The sequence below is a fragment of the Crassostrea angulata genome, chromosome 7 (assembly GCF_025612915.1).
Source record: "Crassostrea angulata isolate pt1a10 chromosome 7, ASM2561291v2, whole genome shotgun sequence".
Lineage (NCBI taxonomy): Eukaryota > Metazoa > Mollusca > Bivalvia > Ostreida > Ostreidae > Magallana > Magallana angulata.
Window position 1 is genome coordinate 46,918,959 of NC_069117.1, and position 13,991 is coordinate 46,932,949.

Below are 13,991 nucleotides of genomic sequence, written 5' to 3' on the forward strand. Positions count from 1 at the left end.
TTTCGGATGTAACATGTATTTTTCTTTTTATTCCTTGGCTCACGTTCAACAAGCAGACTGGAAAAAAAGCGACTCTTGTTTCCTGTTTATACAAATAACATTTTTCAAGAAGCTTTAGCAGCAAAAAAGCATGTTTTGATGTTGCTTTTTCCATATCATTTAAGATGAGTTTCTTTACATGCTATTCGAGATATTTACATATATCTGCTACGACATTTAAACATATAAAAGGAAATCATGTATGATAAAGTTTGAATTTGGAGGAAAGCAATATCAATATCCCAATATCAATGAAACGAGTGATAACTCTTCTGGGACATTTTCAACTGCAATTATAAAGGGGAGTTGCTTCCCTTTCATGTTGATCAACAGAATATTAGTATATATTCATAGTTATAATGACATCCCTTTGCAAACGTTCTTTATCTGAGTTACTTCTTTATGTGCTAGGAATCTTTATAAAGTGTAGCAATATTTAATTCTATTCTTACAACGATAACATTCACTTTGTGCATTCAAATATATACAAGTACTGTTTGACATTAGTATAGTTAGATATAAAATTAGAATGCAATTCAATTAAGTCTGATATATAAGTGAGAAAAAATATTTTATTCAACAGTTACACCAATGTTTCATTAATGGATATGCATCATTGAGAAGTAAAAATCTGATTAATTTTACAAATTGGAGATAAGTTCCCAAAGGGAAAGTTAAATACATTTAGATACATTGGATTTCATGTTCATGAACAATTCTGAACTTTGTACTAAGCCATCGTGTTAAACGACATGATTCACAGAAATTGTTCATGTAGTTTCTTGATTTCGTCTCCTTTTGTGGATTTTTTTGGTACTGTTAGTTAAAAGAATGTGCTTTTTATGAATCGCCTGACTTTTATTTGTCCGCCATTGTCCATATTCAAGACATTTGGAGCCTGCAGGAGAAAAAGTAATTATTTCAATTTATATCTCATATCTATGTTTACCATCAAATCTTCGTTAAATCTTTAGATAAGGTATCTAGTCGTAATTTGTAACTTAGTACGAAAATCTAAATATGTTAGCTTTAAAATTTGAATATGTTCCTACATTTTTCTAAACAGCTCTTCATAAAAATTATCTTTAGAAGGTGGACTTAGCCTAAAAATGGCCACGACCATCTAGTCTTATTTATATATGTATTCTATTATTTATCATTTAATTAATATGCAAGAAACCACAAAAGCTTTTTAAATTTTTGCTTAGAAAAATATATACAGTAAATTCTTTAATATATTTCTTCCAACCCATCTATTCCATGTTTGAACGATCAGTATGAATTATTGTCTTAAAGAAAAAATGCTAAGTAAAACATTGTTCGTAGTCATGCGGTCAAATTTCGTATCTAAATAGTGACATCTAAATGTGGCTATATTGAAACAAAAAGACCAATAGCTTTAAAAGGTAACTCAGATACAATGTATATTTTTTTCAAAGGTGCAGTAATATTGCAAATTTCAGAAACAAAAAGTAAACTATTCTTAAAGCTTTAAATTTTCTTTTAACCATGGATTAAAAAAAGAGTTCTTTTATACTGATATCTGTTTGCTTTTACATCAACTTTACAAATAAAAACTACATAGTGTTGAAAAAAATCTCAAAATATAAATCCTTATTGTGGCACCTGTTTAGGTTAACCCGGGCCTCTGTAGAATTTTTTGATACTTCTGCAGTATTATCTTTAAAGTTTAAATAATTCTTTAGGAATAAAGTTACACTTGTAAAAAGTTGGAACCATGTTCCGGCTAATTAATTCTAAAGAAACATAATTTGAAAAAAAATTCATACATCGAAAAGATTTTTCTTTAAAATATCTAAGTGATCATTCAAAAAACCAGTATCTAATGAATATGATACCAGGTGAATATTTCATGCATAAAATTGTATTTCTAAGACATCCATTTAAATCGAAAAAATAATCAAAATTTCATTCAATTGATAAATGAACCAAAAGAAAATAAAGATATGTGGAAATGTAACAAATTCTGTGGTACTAGTCGCTATACAGTTTTTTGCATCTTGATATAGAAAGATATTTTAATTCAATTCGTTGTTTGCATTTACTTAGCAACTCTGTTCTAGCTATGTCCTCCTGAGGGTATCGTACCAAGCAACGCAATCAAAAAAAGCTTTTGAGACTAGAGGAAAGTTTTTAAAACAACGCTTTTATTTCGGTATTATTGCAAACGACTATTGACCTTTTGTGCATCGTGATTTACATGTAATTGATTTACAGGAAGATTTTATTTAATATTTAATGTTTAAATGATAATATCAAAAATATAATTGTTACCATTACCTTTTTACCGTAACAACGTCTACAATGCTAAGTCAATTTCATTCTGGTTGACAGTTCCTTAAAAGACAACATTCAAAGTAAAACAAAATGCAATTGATATTTTTAGATATAAAAAAAAATATTTTTATTATTTATTTCTTTCAATAAGTAAAATTTTTGTTTGTAAAAAGAATTGATTATATTTCATTCTTAAAGAATGTCAAATTGAGATTTTACCAGGAAGAATTTCAGAAAATGAGTAGATTATCTGTTCATATTATTATACATGTACGTGTATATGTTTTCAATACTTTCTATTCTCTCCTTCTGTGTGTCCAAGTTGATAGATTTAGATGAAGTGTTCATGTTTTCCTCTCTCTGATGCAGATTTTGGATCTATTGATGTACAATAATAGAGTTTAAAGAAATTCACAATAACAAATTTGGCTAAAACACGTGTGAATGAAGAATGTTTACATATTGTAGAGATTCTGCTCAGAAAAATACAATATCTCAACCAACAACCGAAGTCTTCTTTAATAGGAACCCACCTTACTATTTTAGCTTTTAAACATTTAGGCAAATTTCAACAAAACATGGAATAAAGCATCCTTCGTTAAAAGGGCCAGAAATGCAAAATTGAAACTGCATTCCACTGATCAACATTGAATCCCCTTTGGTGCTCTAGTGATGATGAAGAGGACTAAGCTTAAACACTTTAGACATTTAATTAGGATAGTTGCACGATTATATCACATATTATAGCATTACAGCTCTCAAGACATAGACATAAATAATATTATATACATTGTAATATTATTTTAAATTTAGAGCCCATTCAATGAGCTCAAAATCAATTCAATCAAATCAACTCAATCAACTTTCCTGAAGTCAATACTCTGCTTCAGGTCTGAGTATTGGCCTGAAACTTATTCACTTTTCTTTAGAGAATTTGAGTTAAAGACTTAATTGAGTGAATTGAAAATTTTGATAATGGTTTGGCCATGTGTCTCATTTTAAGCAATAAAAATCAATTATAAGAAATCTCATAAAATACAGCATTGAAATGTTTGAGTTATAACAAAATACATTTGATTTTCCCCTTTATATTCCTCTTCGAGAATTTTAATAGTTTTTTCATATACTAGTATACATGTCTATGTTAAAATGTGATTCCCCGTGTTTTGAAAAATCTTGAATCTATATTACCTGTGAATGATTGCACAAAAGTTTCAATTTTTAAGGCCCAAAAATTTTATGAGATTATTAAAGACTTTGTTTATGATCTTTTCTTTTAAAAACATTGACCCAGCTGTTGCTTCAATCTATTCATGGGGTATGTTGGACCATAAAAAGAGGATCATTCTTTAAAATAAAGAATATATAGATTTTTTCAAATTCATTTTTAAACTATATGGTTAGAGAATTTGAATTTTGTGTGGAGGCATCTAAGGAAGTGGTGTTTTAATTTTGTTGAGATCATAATCTCTAGGTGTAGGGTGGGGCCATAATTGGGATTTGACGGTTCACATTCAAATATATAGGAGACAATGTTTTAAAGTCTTTGTTTTAAACGTTCTGGTCAGTAATAATTTGTATGGCATTATTCTCCTGAAACGTTATCATAATTTGATTTTGGTTTGAAGTATAATCTCCTTAGGAAACCATATTTATAACAAGAGGCCAATGGGTCACATTGCTCACCAGAGAATAATAGTTATGATAAAATCAGCTTAATGGAGTCATAATACAAACTATCTGGACAATGTAGTTTAATGCATGTAAATCCTGTATTAAAAAATCCACCCCCGGACATTTTTACATTTTTTATCATTAGTCACCTTTCTAACAGGATGATTTTTAAGTAATATTTTATCATTAGTCACCTTTCTAACAGGATGATTTTAAAGTAATATCACATGTAAAGCACTGCAGTTTTCAAAAAGATCCTAAACACTTATAATGGGATATAAACCTACATCAAACTCTGAACCGCTTGTAAAACCTAAGAATTGTCCAAGGGCCAAAGTATAAACAATTTTAAAGAATTAATGATATGTCGAAATGCCTGCATGTTAGTATAAGTAAAACCATATGTGATAACATTTCAGTTTTTGTGAATTATTAAAATATTTTCCGCTGTACAATTGAATCCCCAATGTGGCCTGTATTTGCTTCAACTAAAGTTACAGCTTTTCTAAGTAATTGTTTTATAGAAGAAGATTTTTATACCCTTTTCTCTATATATTTCTTATTCAAAATTAGTCCTCCTACTGTGAGCCCATCCTACCCCCGGGGATCATGATATAAACACATTTGAATTAATCCTACTTGAGAATGCTTCCACACAAATTTCAGCCTTTCCAGCCAATTCGCTTTTGAGAAAAAGATTTTTTAAAAAAATCTAATCTATATTTTCTAATGTTAGACCGCCATTGTGCCCCCACGCTACCCCCGGGGTTCAGGATTTAGACAAATTTGCAGCTACACTATCTGAGGGTACTTCCACACAAGTTTCAGCTTTTCTATCCAATTAGTTTTTTAGAAGGAAATTTTTAAAATATTTAATCTAAATATTCCTGTGTAAAAATTAGACCCCCCCCCCATTGTGGTCCCACTCTACCCCCAAGGGTCATTATTTTTACAACTTTGAATCTACATTACCTAAAGATGCTTCCACACAAATTTCAGCTTTTCTGGCTGATTGGTTTCTGAGAAGATTTTTAAAGATTAACACTATATATTCCTATGAAAAAATTCGACCCCCAATTGTTTTTCTGGCTGATTGGTTTCTGAGAAGATTTTTAAAAATTTACTCTATCTATTCCTATATAAAATTCGACCCTCCTATTGTGGCCCACCTAACTTTCAAGGGTCATGATTTTCATAACTTTGAATTTACACTACCTGAAGATGCTTCCACAAAGGTTTCACCTTTTCTGGCTCATTAGTTTCTTAGAAGATTCTTAAAATATCTAATCTGTATATTCCTGTATAAAAATTAGACCCCCAATTATAGCCCAACCCAACATTTAGGGGTCATGTTTTTCACAACTTTAAATCTACACCAGAGGTTTAAGCTTTCCTCGCTGATAGGCTTCTGAGAAGATTTTTAAAGTTTTACTCTTTATATTCCTATGTAAAAATTAGGGGCCCCCATTGTGGCCCCACCAAACCTCCAGGGGTTATAATTTTCACACTTTTGCATCTACACTACCTGATGATGCTTCCACAAAGGTTTCAGCTTTTCTGGCTCATTAGTTTCTTAGAAGATTTTAAAATATTTAATTTTTTTATTGTGTAAAAATTATAACCCGAATTGTCGCCCCAACTAACCTCCAGGGGTCATGATTTTCATCACTTTGAATTTACACTACCTGAGGATGCTTCCACATAAGTAACAGTTTTCGTGGCTGATTGGTTTTTTGAGAAGAATATTTTAAAAGATTTACTCTAAAAATTCATATGAAAAATAAGACCTCTATTGTGACCCCACCCTACCACCGGGGGTCATGATTTTCACAACTTTGAAACTACACTACCTGAGGATGCTTCCACATAAGTAACAGTTTTCGTGGCTGATTGGTTTTTTGAGAAGAATATTTTTAAAGATTTACTCTATATATATACATATGAAAAATTAGACCTCTATTGTGACCCCACCCTACTACAGGGGGTCATGATTTTCACAACTTTGAAACTACACTACCTCAGGATGCTTCTACATAGGTTTCAACTTTCCTGGCTGATTGGTTTCTGAGAAGAAAATATTTAAAGATTTACTCTTTATATTCCTATGTAAAAATTAGGGGGCCCCATTGTGGCCCCACCCAACCTCGAAGGGTCATGATTTTCACACTTTTGCATATACACTACATAAAGATGCTTCCACAAAGGTTTCAGCTTTTCTGGCTCATTTGTTTTTTAGAAAAAGATTTTAAAATATTTAATCTGTATATTCTTGTGTAAAAATTAGACCCCGAATTGTTGCCCCAACTAACCTCCAGGGGTCATGATTTTCATCACTTTGAATTTACACTACCCGAGGATGCTTCCACATAAGTTACAGTTTTCGTGGCTGATTGGTTTCTGAGAAGAAGATTTTAAAATATTTACTCTTTAAATTCCTATGTAAAAATTACGCCCCCCCCCCCCCCATTGTGACCCCACCCTAGCCTTGAGGGTCATGGTTTTCACAACTTTGAATCCACACTACTTGAGGATGCTTTTAATGTTTAAAGATTTACTCTTTATATTCCTATGTAAAAATTAGGGGGCCCCATTGTGGCCCCACCCAACCTCGAGGGGTCATGATTTTCACACATTTGCATCTACAGTACATAAAGATGCTTCCACAAAGGTTTCAGCTTTCCTAGCCGATTGGTTTTTGAGAAGAAGATTTTTAAAGATTTACTCTTCATATTCCTATGTAAATATAAGACCCCAAATTGTGTTCCAACCCTACTCCCGGGGATTATGATTATCACAACTTTGAATTTACGCTACCTGAGAATGCTTCCACATGATAGGTTTTAACTTTCTGGCTGATTGGTTTCTGAAAAGATTCTTAAAGATTTACCTTATATATTCCTATATAAAATTAAGACCCCTATCGTGGCCCCAACGTACACCCGGTGGTCATGATTTTCACAATTTTAATATTTAAATCCACATTACCTGAGAATGCTTCCACATAAGTTTCAGTTTTCCTGGCTGACAGGTTTCTGAGAAGGAAATTTTTAAAATTTTCTCTAGATATTCCTATGTAAAAATTCGACCCCCCCCCCCCCCATTGCGACCCCACCTTATCCCGAGAGGTCATGATTTTCCAAACTTTGAATCTACACTACCTGAGTATGCTTTCACATATGTTTCAGCTTTCATGGCTGATTAGTTTCTGAGAGGAAGATTTTTAAAATTTACTCTTCATATTCCTATATTAAAATTCTAGCCACTATTGTTTCCCACCCAACCCCCAGGGGTCATGATTTCCACAACTTTGAATCTACACTATCTGAGGATGCTTCCACATATGTTCAAGCTTTCCTGGCTGATTGGTTTCTGAGAAGAAGATTTTCAAAGATTTACTCTATATATACCCATGTAAAATTTAGACACCCCCAATCGTGACCCCACCCTCAACTGGGGGTCACGATTTTCACAACTTTGAATCTACACTACCTTAGAATGCTTCCACATAAATTTCTGTTTTTCTGGCTAATTATTTCTGAGAAGAAGATTTTTAAAGATTTCCTGTTTATATTCCTATCTATAATTTATAATCTTTGATATTCTTTGTGACTGAGCCAGAAAAGCAGAACTGAAACTTGTGCGGAAAAATAAATATCAACATCGTAGTTTGAGTTCGAGTTTGTTAAAATCATAATTACTTGAGGTAGGGTGGAGCAAAAAAGAAGGATCAAGGACTTACATGTATATCAAATTTAAAAAGGAAGAATAATATTTCAAGGAATAATACGAGGAAGAAAATCTTAAAATTTTAATAAAAAACTAGTCAGTTATAGAACAGTAGGAACCTGAATGGATGCAAGATCAGGTAGTGCATTTCTAATGGCCTGGAGGTTAGGTTCGACAACAAATCAGTTTTTTTAGCATATGGATATACGGGTTAATAAGGAAAACCTTTTGGAAAATTAAATATACATGAAGCCAGAAAAAATTAAAACATGTGTACATGTAAAAGATGAAATGCCTTCTGCTGTTTTGTAGACATAATGATGACAAAGGCACACCCTTTATATTTTCACTTTCAATTTGCAATCAAATCACACAAACCATATCTGTGCCTGTGTTTTCATTGAAAAGGCACTTGGAATAGACTTACCATCAACAGAACTACAGGATGACCAATAATAGAGCTGTTTGCCCTCATAACGTGTTCTTGTAGCATCGCAGAATGTTTCTGACTTGATAGGTAGAGAAATTGTGTGCAAAGTTGAAATGCTGTTTTGCATTCTCAAGTTGTTTGATAAAAGTGAACATCAGCCTGTAACATAATGCACATTTATGAATTAAAAACACTTGGTGCTTATAAGGTCTGCTCTGCATAGTTTTTCTATGCTATAAAAGAAAGTCTAAACAATAATTTTATGTCTTTGGTGTAGTAAAGACTAACCTGTCTTGTTTTTGGTCCTTTTAGCTTTCCTTACAAATATCCAAGAGTGTAGCTATAGTCTAATCGTTTTCTACAAACTGCCACTCACATTTTCGAAGACAAAAGGTATATAGGTTGTACGATGCTGAAATTGTAAAAAATAATATTGTGCATATTTGGGATAATTTACTAGATATCACAAGACATATTTTAAATGTACTATTTTTTACTTTTTTGAAAAAAAGGTTTAATGGCATTGTGAAGTATTCTGACTCAGATATTAAAATGAACCTCTCTTCCTACATGTAACTGACTATGTAGAAGATGAAATGCCTTCTGCTTTTTCGTAGACATAATGATGACAAAGGCACACCCTTTATATTTACACTTTCAATTTGCAATCAAATCACACAAACCATATCTGTGCCTGTGTTTTCATTGAAAAGGCACTTGGAATAGACTTGCCATCAACAGAACTACAGGATGACCCATAATATAGCTGTTTGCCCTCATAACGTGATCTTGTAGCATCGCAGAATGTTTCTGACTTGATAGGTAGGGAAACTGTTTGTAAAGCATGCAAAACAATTTTATTGCAATGATTTTACAATCTCCAGATTAAAATAAACAAAGAAGGAGTGATGTTGTATTGCTCTATGCAAAGTGTTATTAAAGTGATAATATTAGGAAATGTAGAATTTTATTCTTTACAGTCTGTATTTAAATAAAAAACTGAAATCAACAATTGATGGATAAAAAAATGCACTCAAATTTCTACATTAAAAACATTTGTAGTACATGTACCTTACCTAATTTATGCTCCTTCAATATATGGATTATTTCTTTGTTTAGTTGTTTTCCTGTCTTTTCCAGTAATTAATGCATGATGTCAAATACTGAATTTGAGAATGTTCCCTAAAAGGTACTAAAATTATGGAGAAAACAACATAAGTTCTACCTTCCAGTAACAGAGAATGATATATAGATTTTGTGTTGCTATGATCCAGGTTGCTTGCTTAAGATTTTGCCTAGACTACGAATTGCTTACTTATACTGATCTTGCATTATTTTACTTACTAAGATATATTAAAAATCGAACTACATTCCTAACTTTTTTTTAAAATAAAATTTCCCTTTTTAAACAGGATAAAAGATGTTTAAGCATTGCTCAAATGGAGAATGCTGACTCACTGTGGAATATTCTCACTTATGATTACATAAATATGCATAAAACAATATAAGACAGTAACAAATGTTAGCATGTAAATGTTTTAAGAAAACTGTGATAAAATGATAAATTTACTTTGCAAAGTTGTAATGCTGTTTTAGCATTCTCAAGTTGTTTGATAAAAGTGAACATCAGCCTGTAACATAATGCACATTTATGAATTAAAAACACCTGGTGCTTATAAGGTCTGCTCTGCATAGTTTTTCTATGCTATAAAAGAAAGTCTAAACAATAATTTTATGTCTTTGGTGTAGTAAAGACTAACCTGTCTTGTTTTTGGTCCTTTTAGCTTTCCTTACAAATATCCAAGAGTGTAGCTATAGTCTAATCGTTTTCTACAAACTGCCACTCACATTTTCGAAGACAAAAGGTATATAGGTTGTACGATGCTGAAATTGTAAAAAATAATATTGTGCATATTTGGGATAATTTACTAGATATCACAAGACATATTTTAAATGTACTATTTTTTACTTTTTTGAAAAAAAGGTTTAATGGCATTGTGAAGTATTCTGACTCAGATATTAAAATGAACCTCTCTTCCTACATGTAACTGACTATGTAGAAGATGAAATGCCTTCTGCTTTTTCGTAGACATAATGATGACAAAGGCACACCCTTTATATTTACACTTTCAATTTGCAATCAAATCACACAAACCATATCTGTGCCTGTGTTTTCATTGAAAAGGCACTTGGAATAGACTTGCCATCAACAGAACTACAGGATGACCCATAATATAGCTGTTTGCCCTCATAACGTGATCTTGTAGCATCGCAGAATGTTTCTGACTTGATAGGTAGGGAAACTGTTTGTAAAGCATGCAAAACAATTTTATTGCAATGATTTTACAATCTCCAGATTAAAATAAACAAAGAAGGAGTGATGTTGTATTGCTCTATGCAAAGTGTTATTAAAGTGATAATATTAGGAAATGTAGAATTTTATTCTTTACAGTCTGTATTTAAATAAAAAACTGAAATCAACAATTGATGGATAAAAAAATGCACTCAAATTTCTACATTAAAAACATTTGTAGTACATGTACCTTACCTAATTTATGCTCCTTCAATATATGGATTATTTCTTTGTTTAGTTGTTTTCCTGTCTTTTCCAGTAATTAATGCATGATGTCAAATACTGAATTTGAGAATGTTCCCTAAAAGGTACTAAAATTATGGAGAAAACAACATAAGTTCTACCTTCCAGTAACAGAGAATGATATATAGATTTTGTGTTGCTATGATCCAGGTTGCTTGCTTAAGATTTTGCCTAGACTACGAATTGCTTACTTATACTGATCTTGCATTATTTTACTTACTAAGATATATTAAAAATCGAACTACATTCCTAACTTTTTTTTAAAATAAAATTTCCCTTTTTAAACAGGATAAAAGATGTTTAAGCATTGCTCAAATGGAGAATGCTGACTCACTGTGGAATATTCTCACTTATGATTACATAAATATGCATAAAACAATATAAGACAGTAACAAATGTTAGCATGTAAATGTTTTAAGAAAACTGTGATAAAATGATAAATTTACTTTGCAAAGTTGTAATGCTGTTTTAGCATTCTCAAGTTGTTTGATAAAAGTGAACATCAGCCTGTAACATAATGCACATTTATGAATTAAAAACACCTGGTGCTTATAAGGTCTGCTCTGCATAGTTTTTCTATGCTATAAAAGTAAGTCTAAACAATAATTTTATGTCTTTGGTGTAGTAAAGACTAACCTGTCTTGTTTTTGGTCCTTTTAGCTTTCCTTACAAATATCCAAGAGTGTAGCTATAGTCTAATCGTTTTCTACAAACTGCCACTCACATTTTCGAAGACAAAAGGTATATAGGTTGTACGATGCTGAAATTGTAAAAAATAATATTGTGCATATTTGGGATAATTTACTAGATATCACAAGACATATTTTAAATGTACTATTTTTTACTTTTTTGAAAAAAAGGTTTAATGGCATTGTGAAGTATTCTGACTCAGATATTAAAATGAACCTCTCTTCCTACATGTAACTGACTATGTAGAAGATGAAATGCCTTCTGCTTTTTCGTAGACATAATGATGACAAAGGCACACCCTTTATATTCACACTTTCAATTTGCAATCAAATCACACAAACCATATCTGTGCCTGTGTTTTCATTGAAAAGGCACTTGGAATAGACTTGCCATCAACAGAACTACAGGATGACCCATAATATAGCTGTTTGCCCTCATAACGTGATCTTGTAGCATCGCAGAATGTTTCTGACTTGATAGGTAGGGAAACTGTTTGTAAAGCATGCAAAACAATTTTATTGCAATGATTTTACACTCTCCAGATTAAAATAAACAAAGAAGGAGTGATGTTGTATTGCTTTATGCAAAGTGTTATTAAAGTGATAATATTAGGAAATGTAGAATTTTATTCTTTACAGTCTGTATTTAAATAAAAAACTGAAATCAACAATTGATGGATAAAAAAATGCACTCAAATTTCTACATTAAAAACATTTGTAGTACATGTACCTTACCTAATTTATGCTCCTTCAATATATGGATTATTTCTTTGTTTAGTTGTTTTCCTGTCTTTTCCAGTAATTAATGCATGATGTCAAATACTGAATTTGAGAATGTTCCCTAAAAGGTACTAAAATTATGGAGAAAACAACATAAGTTCTACCTTCCAGTAACAGAGAATGATATATAGATTTTGTGTTGCTATGATCCAGGTTGCTTGCTTAAGATTTTGCCTAGACTACGAATTGCTTACTTATACTGATCTTGCATTATTTTACTTACTAAGATATATTAAAAATCGAACTACATTCCTAACTTTTTTTTAAAATAAAATTTCCCTTTTTAAACAGGATAAAAGATGTTTAAGCATTGCTCAAATGGAGAATGCTGACTCACTGTGGAATATTCTCACTTATGATTACATAAATATGCTTAAAACAGTATAAGACAGTAACAAATGTTAGCATGTAAATGTTTTAAGAAAACTGTGATAAAATGATAAATTTACTTTGCAAAGTTGTAATGCTGTTTTAGCATTGTGTTGCTATGATCCAGGTTGCTTGCTTAAGATTTTGCCTAGACTACGAATTGCTTACTTATACTGATCTTGCATTATTTTACTTACTAAGATATATTAAAAATCGAACTACATTCCTAACTTTTTTTTAAAATAAAATTTCCCTTTTTAAACAGGATAAAAGATGTTTAAGCATTGCTCAAATGGAGAATGCTGACTCACTGTGGAATATTCTCACTTATGATTACATAAATATGCTTAAAACAGTATAAGACAGTAACAAATGTTAGCATGTAAATGTTTTAAGAAAACTGTAATAAAATGATAAATTTACTTTGCAAAGTTGTAATGCTGTTTTAGCATTCTCAAGTTGTTTGATAAAAGTGAACATTAGCCTGTAACATAAGCATAGTTTAAACACTGACTTTAACATTGATGAATTAAAAACACTTGATGCTTATACGGTTTGTTCTACATAATTTTTATATGCTATAAAAGTAAGTCTAAACAATAACATTATGTATGTGTTGTAGTAATGACTAACCTGTACTGTTTTGTTCTGTTTTGTTTAGGTCCTGTTAGCTTTCCTTACAAATATCCAATAAGTGTAGCTATAGTGTAATCGTTTTCTGCAAACTGCAACCCACATTTTCAAAGACAAAATGTATATAGGTTGAAAGATGCTGAAATTGTAAAAAATAATAGTCTGCTTATTTGGGATAATTCACCAAATATCACATAATATATTTTAAATGTACAATTTATATAAGTTATGTAAAAAAAATTTGAAGAAAAAAAACTAAGTTTAATATCATTGAGAAGTTTTCTGACTCAGATATTAAAATAAACCCCCTCCTGCTACATGTAACTGACTAAGGTTCGATGTGATTTTATAACATCCCGCCTTACCATTGCAAAACAATTTACGTCAATCATAACCAAAATCATCACAATTATTCTTCATCTATAGATTTACAGAAAAAAAGATTATTTTAGGTCAAAATTATTAACTATCAAGTTAATAACGTTAAATTAAATTCGTTAAACAATTGCTGATCACGTGACTGCCCTTCATTCATTTGTGTGTACACATCGCATGGCACTTGGCACGATTGAGAACAGGAGGATGAACAATATGAAAAAGGTAATACGTATAATGTTATCTTGGTTACAAATATTGACTGCATATTTTAAGTGTAATAAGGAATCTTCGAAAGGGACAGATTAATCCATTTTTAAAAATAAATGTACATTATAAGCATATGTGACACATATTGGCCGACTTATTGACATTTTTCGCG

The 13,991-nt window shown here is 31.2% G+C and overlaps 1 long non-coding RNA gene across 13 annotated transcripts in view; it reads right to left on the bottom strand.

The window, feature by feature from the left end:
* The window catches only part of LOC128155194 (uncharacterized), a 39,003-nt gene continuing 25,012 nt past the window's right edge, over window positions 1–13,991 (bottom strand). For 5 of the 13 annotated variants that reach the window (XR_008239561.1, XR_008239559.1, XR_008239560.1 and 2 more), the window contains 16 exons: window positions 13,235–13,373; window positions 12,188–12,303; window positions 11,795–11,942; window positions 11,400–11,523; window positions 11,210–11,270; window positions 10,716–10,831; window positions 10,323–10,470; window positions 9,928–10,051; window positions 9,738–9,798; window positions 9,244–9,359; window positions 8,851–8,998; window positions 8,456–8,579; window positions 8,165–8,326; window positions 2,631–2,715; window positions 2,341–2,397; window positions 1–937 (listed from right to left, as the gene is read on the bottom strand). This is a non-coding gene — a long non-coding RNA (uncharacterized LOC128155194). Of the gene's footprint in view, window positions 938–2,340; window positions 2,398–2,630; window positions 2,716–8,164; window positions 8,327–8,455; window positions 8,580–8,850; window positions 8,999–9,243; window positions 9,360–9,737; window positions 9,799–9,927; window positions 10,052–10,322; window positions 10,471–10,715; window positions 10,832–11,209; window positions 11,271–11,399; window positions 11,524–11,794; window positions 11,943–12,187; window positions 12,304–12,681; window positions 12,707–13,024; window positions 13,127–13,234; window positions 13,374–13,991 lie in introns of those variants that run through there. The other 8 variants (XR_008239562.1, XR_008239565.1, XR_008239566.1 and 5 more) reach the window with 8 other exon arrangements.